This window comes from Schistocerca nitens, chromosome 10, assembly GCF_023898315.1.
Source record: "Schistocerca nitens isolate TAMUIC-IGC-003100 chromosome 10, iqSchNite1.1, whole genome shotgun sequence".
NCBI lineage: Eukaryota > Metazoa > Arthropoda > Insecta > Orthoptera > Acrididae > Schistocerca > Schistocerca nitens.
In genome coordinates, this window is record NC_064623.1 from 14,056,067 (window position 1) to 14,067,295 (window position 11,229).

The window sequence follows — 11,229 nt, forward strand, 5'->3', positions numbered from 1 at the left end:
TCAAAAAGGGTATTTTTGGCTCAAAAACGGGCTGTTCGAGCTATATGTGGTGTAAGTTCGAGAACGTCTTGTCGACCCCTATTCAAAAATCTGGGAATTCTCACATTGCCCTCACAGTATATATTTTCTTTAATGTCGTTTGTTGTTAGCAATATTAGCCTATTCCCAAGAGTTAGCAGCTTTCACTCAGTTAATACTAGGCAGAAATCAAATCTGCATGTAGAATGCACTTCCTTGACTCTTGTGCAGAAAGGAGTGCAGTATTCTGCTGCATACATTTTCAATAAGCTACCACAAGAACTCAAAAATCTTAGCAGTACCCCAAACACTTTTAAGTCTAAACTGAAGAGTTTCCTCATGGCTCACTCCTTCTATTCTGTCGAGGAGCTCCTGGAAGAGCTAAAAAATTAAGCAAATTCCAGTGTTACATTGTTGATTTTCTTCATTTAAACTTACGACTTGTCACCTGAATATGTTTTTTTTATATTTCATTTTATCTGTTTCTAATATCGTGTTATAATTTCATGTATTGACTCGTTCCATGACCATGGAGACTTCTCCTTAATTTGGTCCCACGGAGCAATAAATAAATAAATAAAAATAAAAAAGAACATGCCTGGGATAGATTAAAAAGGGCTGTTTATGGACGACGTGACCCACCAACCACTCTGAGGGATCTACGCCGAATCGCCGTTGAGGAGTGGGACAATCTGGACCAACAATGCCTTGATGAACTTGTGGATAGTATGCCGTGACAAATACAGGCATGCATCAATGCAAGAGGACGTGCTACTGGGTATTAGAGGTACCAGTGTGTACAGCAGCCTGGACCACCACCTTTGAAGGTCTCGCTGTATGGTGGTACAAGATGCAATGTGTGCTTTTCAAGAGCAATAAAAAGGATGGAAATGATGTTTATGTTGATCTCTGTTCCAATTTTCTGTACAGGTTCCGGAACTCTCGGAACCGAGGTGATGCAAAACTTTTCTTGATGTTTGTATTGATGTGTCTGCCTCTGTAGTTCACAGTGGAACATACCGGGCAATCTGGTTTATAAATTTGGTTTAAGCATGAAGTCTTGGAGCTGTGGACTTCATAACAGTGTAGTCATGGATTCCAAACTTTGTGAGCAGAAAGCTACAAATGTTTTGTTTGTTGGATCAATGTCTATTTCAGCTGAAAAACTCTAAAGTGTTGTCAATGTAGGTTTGTTCAGAAAGTACAATGATGAAATTGCCTTTATCTACTTTCGCTGTGAGGGGCTTACTTTATGATAGTTTAAGGTTTATTTCTTCGATGGTTTTAAGTTCATGGATGTTAAGTGGCTTCTTGTTAGCTAGGTGACTGTGTGTGACATTATTAGCCTTAAGGCCTATTGAATTTCTTTCGTTTGAGCTCACTTTTCCTACTTCACGAGCTGCTTTTGTGTATGCAGTTACGTTTTTAAGTTCTCACTGTTTGGTTTAAGGGCAATGTTACATTTAAAATTTTTGTTTAAGATCTATCATTCTTTATCACTAAAGGTAGTTGAATTGACGACTCTGTTGTAAAATTTATACTGATACGTAACTGTTCTTTCAGAGCAATGATAGTACTGCTCCATTTTTAAGGCTTTTTGCTTTTGTTGCCTCTAAATGAAATACGTTCCTGCTGCACGCTAACCAAGTCATAAAAAATTTTTGTCATGAGAGAAAATTGCAGCTCGGGATAAACTGTTTCCAAGGTCAGAGCTCAGCTAAGGTAGGTCTCTATGAGCAGCAAGGACACCTGATAACCCCATCGAGGCGTCTAGCACACATAGGTGTCTCAGTAAACCACATAACAAAGGTAAAAGGAGTAATACAACAATAATTAAATCCAATGTTTAGAAGAGATAAATAGCAACTTAGGACAGAGTCTAGTGTGACTGAGACAAAACAACCAGAATGTAATACAACCTAAGAGTAAAAAGTAGTGGCAAAGATAAGCAAAGTGGGGGGGATGTACACACTGGGATCGGCTGGTACTTCTTCGGAAGCACTGCCATAGCAGAACGTGACGTATAGCGAGGATCTGCTCTCAGTTCCCAGGCAGATTTGGTGGGGTTCGCGGGTAGCAGAGACTTGATGCCTTTGAGTACTCGGTGGTTTGGAGAGGGCAGAGTGATATGCCGTCTTGATAGTTACTAGTGGTGTTGAAACTAGTTTTTTCCCAGCAAAATGTAAGATACATTTATATTTCTGTTACAGCTGTTAGGCATTTATGGTGAGAATTAGTACGGGTCATGCAGAAGCAAAAGCAGAAATTTATTGGATGTGCTGACATATGCAATGATATGCTGATGTTTTTCTACAGACTTCAGAGACGTACATGTCATTAAGTTTAAGGTATGTAAGCACATGTTTTATTGGAGTGCTCACTCTCCTGGCGACGCATTCATAATACGAATTTTAATGTGTCACGTTCTTTGCCAACTTCCCTTCGTTGGGTATCGGCCTTTCAGTAGAGGGGGCCAGCCTAGACATGCTTAGATATAATAAGGGCTCCTCTCACCTAAGCCACACCTGTTTATAATACTCGTACTGGACTGTTAGGAACTTCCTTCTCTCTTTTTAAGGGTGAACAACATAGAGTGGTATTGTGTCTCTGTGGTGCGCGTACTGTAAGACCTTCGGTACACACACCATCAGATTATTTGACTTGTCGCTCTAACGAAGTAGGCGAGTGGCAGCAATATGTCTCGTGGTCTTATCGTGGCGCGTTTATCTTCTGCCGTTAGGTCAGACGATAGAAGTGCCACTTGCACGCTTAGAGTAGCAGATTGACGGTGACCAACTTTAAACAGAACTTGATTAATTTTCACACACAGTTATTAAAATAATAAAAAAACATAGATACTACGTAACTTGATTCTGGATGCTGTTTACAATTTTCAATCTGAAGTTCCTTTGATCTTGGTGCGTTAATCTTATTCTCATATATCTCTGATACTTGACAAAGTGTCTATACATTTCTCTTCATGGCTATGTACAGGAATATGATAATCTTATTAGGCGCAGACTGAAACTTGACTATAGACTGGTACAGACAAATGCAGACCAATGCCGACTGGTGTAGACTGACTAATCGGAGGTCTGTACACTCGTTATAATACCTCGAGCATTCAGGTATCACTGCGCGAGTGTGATCCACGAGGAGAAAAGGTTCTACGTTAGCAGCAATCTCATTGGCTGCGAGACATATTAATACGCGGATCGGCGGAAGCAGAATTTGGTCCATCTCTAAGACAGCGCCATCTCGTAGTGTGGAGACGGACGAGCGCTGCGCCTGTGCTGTTGTGCTTAGCGGAGCGCGCTCTAGTGGGAAAGTTGTGTACGCGCTGACTACGCGGAACTATGTACACAACAGTCTCACTGTTTAGAGGCACAAAACACGTGGGTGTTTTCAGCTCGTTACTACATGTAAATAAGTAGGAGGCCGAGTTGATAGGAGCTGAAGGAGTCCAGGTTCCAATATTATGCGGTACGGCACACTGTTAGAGAGAAGGATTATTATTCAAGAAACACATAGTGCAATGAAAATTACTTATCTTCAGTAGTTTGTAGGACTGCGGCTACGGCTATAACTAACACAACATATTCTCAGGGACTAAGCCTGATGGACCCTCCTCAGAGAATCAATGTAAACAGAACTAGCTGAGGGCCGATTATGAAAGTGCGTCTGGCTAGGTTGAAGTCTAGCTAAGAAGTGCACGAGGCACACTCCAGTTCTGTCGAGCTGCACAGCCCTCTAGAGTGCGCTGTGCTCGGCAGATGACGGGCTGCCAACCTTGTGTTGGCGCGGCGTTGTAGTACTATCTGTGGCAATGATACTACAAGTGGAATGACTAAGTAATTAAAAACGATGACCACAAGAATCGTCTCATCGAGCTTGTGGTGGATACCAATGGCCCCATTTCAGAAGCCGTCAGTAATGATACGGAGTGCCACAATCTGCACAGGAAGGGCTTCAGCCTGCACAAAATCGTGAGGTCTGGAAGTGACTAGATTGTTATGTCATGTAACTTCGCAAATATGTACCTTGTGGATTACTAGTTAAGTAACCGAAGCTGTTGTGAATGCAAAGGTTGCTCTGAGCACCACAGTACTTTACTAGGTGTTGTGTTGGCAGAAGAGCCAACACCGTGTTATTAGTGGAGGCCGAAATGCACGCGTTTTAGCTCACGCAGGCTGGCGTGAGGAGGGAAGGACTATACTGACGTGAGGTCTGGAACATGACAAGGAATTAGAATTCAGAAAGCGTACGTAATTAGTTTGATACTTAACTTTAATCCATTAACGATGAACGTCGCTCTTGACAGTACATGAGTCACAATATTATCTGTTCAGAAGACATAGTAACGGAATGTGGCGCCTTGCTAGTGTAAGTAGGCTGTTTAGGTTTTTATGTTGGTAACGCCATGTAGCGCTCTGTATGAAAATCACTGACTGTGCTGTGTGCAGTCTGTGGCTGGTTTGCATTGTTGGAATATTCGCCATTGTAGTGTTGGGCAGTTGGCTGTTAAGAGCGCGTAGCGTTGCGCAGTTGGAGGTGAGCCGCCAGCAGCGGTGGATGTGGGGGGAGAGATGGCGGAGTCTTGAGAGCGGATGATCTGGACGTGTGTCCATCAAAGACAGTAAATTTGTAAGACTAGATGCGATGAACTGCTATACATATTATGACTTTTGAACACTATTTAGGTAGATACATTGTTTGTTCTCTATCAAAATCTTTCATTTGCTAACTATGCCTATCAGTAGTTAGTGCCCTCAGTAGTTAGAATCTTTTATTTACCTGGCAGTAGTGGCGCTCACTGTATTGCAGTAGTTCGAGTGACGAAGATTTTTGTGAGGTAAGGGATTTGTGAAACGTGTAGGTTAATGTTAGTCAGGGCCATTCTTTTGTAGGAATTATTGAAAGTCAGATTGCGTTGCGCTAAAGATATCGTGTGTCAGTTTAGTGTTGATCAGAATAGGTAAAGAGCGAAATGTCTGAGTGCGTTCAGTTCTGCTCAGCTGTTTGAAAATCTAATAATGTAAGAGGTTTATCAGCCCAGTAATTCATTAATTTTTCTAAGGAGACGTTTCACTAGGTCGTAGCAAATGACGTAGCTGAAGGCTATGCTAAACTGTCGTCTCTGCAAATGAGAGCGTATGTAGTCGGTGAACCATCGCTAGCAAAGTCGGCTGTACAACTGGGGCGAGTGCTAGGGAGTCTCTCTAGACTAGACCTGCCGTGTGGCGGCGGTCGGTCTGCAATCACTGGTAGTGGCGACACGCGGGTCCGACGTATACTACCGGACCGCGGCCGATTTAAAGGCTACCACCTAGCAAGTGTGGTGTCTGGCGGTGACACCACACTGGGCGTGACCTATTGGTGTTCGTACGTCCTAGAATTTCTCCAAACACTGGACTGAAGGGGAGTCTGCTGCCGAATCGCCTCCGTCCGGCACCCAAGAGACTGCTGCGGGCTTACCGGCCCTTCTTTTCCCCCGCCTCGTCTGTTTGGCGTCCTCGCCTGCTGGTCCTTCTTCCTCGACTTCCGTTGCTTCGTGCAGGCGCTGCTGCGGCCTGAGAAGGGCTGACAGCCTCGCCAGTTGGCGACATGCGGCCGACCGCAGCGAGCGCACGTCGGGTTTCATCATCGCTGGTGCCGTAGTTGCGGCTAAGTGTTGTACTGTTTGCCATTGCCATAAATCCAATTATGGATTGTCTCCTTCCCGATGTCCCGGACTCCCTCTTTGTGGACGATTTTGCGATCTATTACAGCTCTCGACGGACCAGCCTTCTTGAACGACGTCTTCGAGGATGTCTCGATCGCCTCCACTCTTGGAGCATCTAAACCGGCTTCCGCTTTTCTCCCACGAAGACCGTTTGTGTCAATTTTTGGCGACGTAAGGAGTTTCTTCCACCCTCCTTACATCTAGGACCTGTCAACCTTCCGTTCGCGGACGTCGCTAAATTCTTGGGTCTTACGTTTGACAGAAAACTGTGCTGGTCCTCCCACGTTTCCTATCTTTCGGCTCGCTGTCGGCGATCCATCAACACCCTCCGTGTCCTGAATGGAACCTCCTGGGGAGCGGACCGAGTGGTCCTTCTCCGCCTCTATCGCGCCTTAGTGCGCTCGAAATTGGACTATGGAAGTATAGTTTACTCCTCTGATCGGCCGTCTATTCTTCGGCGTCTCGACTCTGTCCACCATAGTGGATTACGTTTAGCGTCTGAAGCTTTTTACACCAGCCCTATGGAAAGCCTTTATGCCGAGACTGCTGAACCTCCGCTGTCCAATCGGCGAGCTGTCCTGAGTCGTTATGCTAGCCACCTGTCTTCCATGCCTGCTAATCCGGCCCATGACATTTTTTTTCGACGCGTCCTCGGATTTAGGGTCTGCAGGCCGCCCTTCCTCCCTACTACCACCGGGAGTCCGCTTCCGTCAACTGCTCCATTCTCTTTCCTTCCACTTTTCTAAAACTTTCTCGACAACTTGGGGTACAGCACCGCCTTGGCTCCGGCCCCGGACCTGCCTGCTCCGCGACCTTTGTCAATTTCCCAAGGATGGTATCCCTTCTCTAGTTTATCGTCGGGCATTTGCTGCTCTATGCGCACAAAAGAAAGATGCCACATTTATTTACACTGATGGCTCAAAAACATCATTTGGTGTTGGGAGTGCCTATATTGTAGGCGACATTCCTAATCGATTTTGGCTTCCCGACCAGTGTTCGGTTGTTACTGTGGAGCTTTACGCTGTTCTCCAGGCTATCCATCCGTCGCCATCAGCGGATACAGTATGTTATCTGCTCAGATTCGCTCAGCTCTCTCCTCAGTCTCCAAGATCTGTACCCTGTCCACTCTCTGTTCCACCGGATTCAGGACTGCCTCCACTTGGGGGGCGTCTCTGTGGCGTTCCTCTGGATCCCAGGACACGTTGGTATCTGTGGAAACGAGGCGGCCGATATAGCGGCCAAGGCTGCAGTCTCTCTACTTCAGCCTGCTGTTCGCATGGTTCCCTTCGCCGATCTACGGAGTGTTTTATGTCGTCGTGTTGCTCTTTTATGGCACACACATTGGTCGCCACTTCCCAATAATAAATTGCGGGACGTGAAAGCTCTTCCCTGTCCTTGAAGCTCTTCCTCCCGAACTCGTCGTCGGGAGGAGGTAATTTTAAATAGACTCCGGATAGGGCACTGTCTTTTTAACCATCGACATCTTTTAAGTGGCGATTTGTCCCCACTGCTCTCAACTGTGGACGGTGAGACACCTTGTACTTGAGTGCCCCTATTTTACTCCGTTACGCGCCCGTCTACAGCTGTCGCCTGATATATCTTCCGTTTTAGCAGATGACACGCGCTCAGCCGATCGCGTTCTCGAGTTTATTATAGTTGAATTCTTTTATCTCGGCGGCTCGCGCATGCCCGCCCAGACGCGGGAGATTGCTGCGTTGCCAGTTGCACACGACGCACGCGCCAAGAGAAGCAGCGCCATAGTATAGTATAGTTCGCAAGCTTACGTTTAGGGGGGAGCGCGCAGTTTATGAAGTAAAGCCACCACGGCCGCATTAACCCTTTCGCTGCTACAGATACGTGCTCCCCGCATTCCGCGCTGTGCGCGATTTTGTCACTGCACTGCTCGCCTGTGCTGACACATGGTGTTTCCGACTGCTTTGACACACTTATCATTCGATTCCACAAAAACTATTTGCCCAGAAAATTACAGTTTTTCACATCTTCTTGACTGATACCTTCCCCCCACTTCCTTTGACTGATTGAAGTGCTTTAAAATAAAGCCAAACGCGCCCGGTGTAAATAAAACTTTTATTACAGTCGCGAAAGACGGAATGTTTCTCAATATTACATACGACACCTATGTGGTACTTAAATTAAATGAGATATTGTTATACAGTAAATTTTATATGAAATTTAGGTACCTTGTCCACATTTCTTTCTCAACATTGTGGCAACTAAAATCGACCATACGGAAAGTATACGCTATGGACTTTTACCTCTGCAAACTCTTCAAAATTTCGTGCAATGGTTTACTACATTTAATGCTGCACAATAACTGGGTTGAACATCGAAACAAAATTAAGTCATTTATGGGGGGAAGGTATCAGTCAAGAAGATGTGTAAAAATCTAATTTTCGGGCCAAATAGTTTTTGTGAAATCGAATGATGTGTCAAAGCAGTGGGAACACCATGTGTCTGCACAGGCGAGCAGCCGCGAGGGATTAGCCGAGCGATCTAAGGCGCTGCAGTCATGGACTGTGCGGCTGGTCCCGGCGGAGGTTCGAGTCCTCCCTTGGGCATGGGTGTGTGTGCTTGTCCCTAGGATAATTTAGGTTCAGTAGTGTGTAAGCTTAGGGACTGATGACCATAGCAGTTAAGTCCCATAAGATTTCACACACATTTGAACATTTGAACAGGCTAGCAGTGCAGTGATGACAAAATCGCGCACAGCGCGGAATGCGGGGAGCACGTGACTGCAGCAGCGAAAGGGTCAATGAAGAGACAAAGCACTAGAAATTTCAAAAAACTGCATTCAAACGAATAGAATTCGTGAAGTAAGACACTTCGATATTGTTTTTAAATAAAGAAAATTTTTAGCATCGCACAAGGTTCGAACACATTACCTTTTGCTTACTAACCTAACACCTTAACCGTTACGCTAGCACACCTCGTACTGCAATGTTTCTCCATAAGGATTATAACAGGTCACGCAAAATTCTGACAAACACTGTTGGTATGCCTATGAATTACTCGCACTTCGTCGAAGTACAATAGGAAATAAACAATTACCGCTGTTCTTTATTGCGAAAAAGCGGTTCGTGAAATTGATACAAACACCTTTCCTTGCTATCGCCTGAATTAAGAGTCTTATTGCTTGTTTGGTTTAATTAATTAATAGAAAATGAAGGAATTGGTATAAATAATGGTTTTTCCAAACTTTCAAAAAACAAAGTCTGCTATCAAGACATTGCTTTTGTTCTATTACTTTATTTATGACTGAACGTTTCTAAAACTGAAGACACTCGTCCGTGCTCTGCTCTGCAGTCGAGATCTGGCAACGTCGTTCTCTGTTCATTGGCTGACTGCATTTTTTGACGTCAGATGCGCAGAACGAACTTAAACTCAGCTGCCAACATAAATGACGCGCACTTTAGTGTCAGTGAGATGACGTCTGTCATTTGAAGCTCATTTTGGGGACAAACAACCCCCCTTCTATAATGGTTTTTTAAGCTTTCCTTCTGTTTTTAGTTTCCCCACTTTTTTTGAGTTACGCTCCAATTGCTGCTGGTTTCCAGTTTGGTATTTTTACCTTTTCCTAAGTCACAGACCGGGCGCTAATGACCGTAGCAGTTTTGCGCCCTAAAATCATAACACACAAAAAAAAAAAAAAACAGTTGCGGCTGCCGTGCTCGACTGAGCGCCTTGCGGCAATATTTTGATACGTGACCTTCTCCCTGTAGCATTGGGGCTTCGGCACCAGACATGACGCTCTCTCGCCCCTTATATACCCTACCAGGCCTGGTAACAGGGCAGATTTAAAGCGCAAGCGGCACAAGCCGCCTCTTGGACCGTCAAGTTCAAAGGTGCGCTCGATTCGCCACAACTGCGATTTCTACGCAGGATTTATCACGATTAGCAGAAGATGCTTGGGGCGCCAAGCTGAGAGGGGCGCCCAAGTACAAGATTTGTATCTACATGTATACTCTGCAAACCACTGTGAAGTGCATGGTAGAGGTTGTGATCTATTGTACCAGTTATTAGGGTTTCCTCGCTTTCCATTCACATGTGCTGCGCGAGGAGAATGATTGTTTCAATGCCTCTCTGCTTGCTGTAATTATTCTAGTCTTCTTCTAATGATCCCTATGTGAGTTATAGTATATACCTAGAGTCATCAATTAAAGCCAGTTGTTGAAACTATGTAAGTAGGTTTTCTATGGATGGTTTACATCTACCTTCCACTATTTGCCAGTTCACATTCGTCAGCATCACTGAAACACTTCCTCGTGGCTCAAACAAACCTGTGACAATACGTCTTGCCCTTCTCTGTACACGTTCAATATCCCGTGTTGGTCCTATACGGCACAGGCGCACACACTTGGACGATATTCTAGAATGAATCACACATGCGATTTGTAAGCCATCTGTTTTGTAGACTGATTGTACTTCTCCGATATTCTACCAATAAACCGAAGTCTACTACCAGATTTACCCACGGCTGAACCTATGTGACAATTCCATTTCATATCCATACAAAATGTTACATCCAGGTGTTTGTATGAGTTGGCCGATTCCAACAGTGGCTCACAGATATTAAAGTCATAGGATGCCACGTTTTATCGTTTCGTGAACTGCAAAATTTTACGTTTCTGAACATTTAGAGCAAGTTTTAAATGTTATCAAGATCTGACTGAATATTTATGCAGCTTCTTTGAGATAGCACTTCATTATAGATAACCGTATCATCTGCAAAAATACTGTTTTACTATTAATACTGTCTGCAAGGTCATTAATATACAATATGATCAGCAAGGGTTCCAACACACTTCCCTGGGGCACATGCAAAGTTACTTCTACATCTGACAATGACTTTCCATCCGAAATGACTCTCTGTCCTCACTATCCAAAATTCCTCAATCCAGTCACAAATGTCGTTTGATACACCGTATGATCATACACTGAGCGTAGATGTGGTACTGAGTCAAATACGTTTAGGAAATCAGGATTTGTATGCAGCGTGTATCACAATTAGTAGCGACAACTGACAAGGGTGCAAGTGTACAAGGGAAAAAGGGAAGGGGGGCAACAAATTATAAGTTTCTTGTTTATAAGAACGTTCTCGAACTGCTAAGAACACCAAACATAACGTCTGGTGAACGTCCTATCAAGCCCAGAAAATTGCTCCTCTAACCATTTACAAGCTCGCTGATGGCGTGTACATGTATGAAATTCCACTGACATCTGAGCGTGTGTATGAAAACACATAGAATACAGACAATGTGTATGAAGTCACACTGACACCCGATCACATGTATGAAGTTACACTGACATCTGGCCATGTGTATGAAGACACATTGACATTAAATCATGTGTATGAAATTACACTGACATCTGACCACATGTATGAAGCTACACTGACATCTGACCATGTGTATGAAGTCAAACTGACATCTGACCATGTGTATCAATTCAAAGTGACAGCTGACCATGTG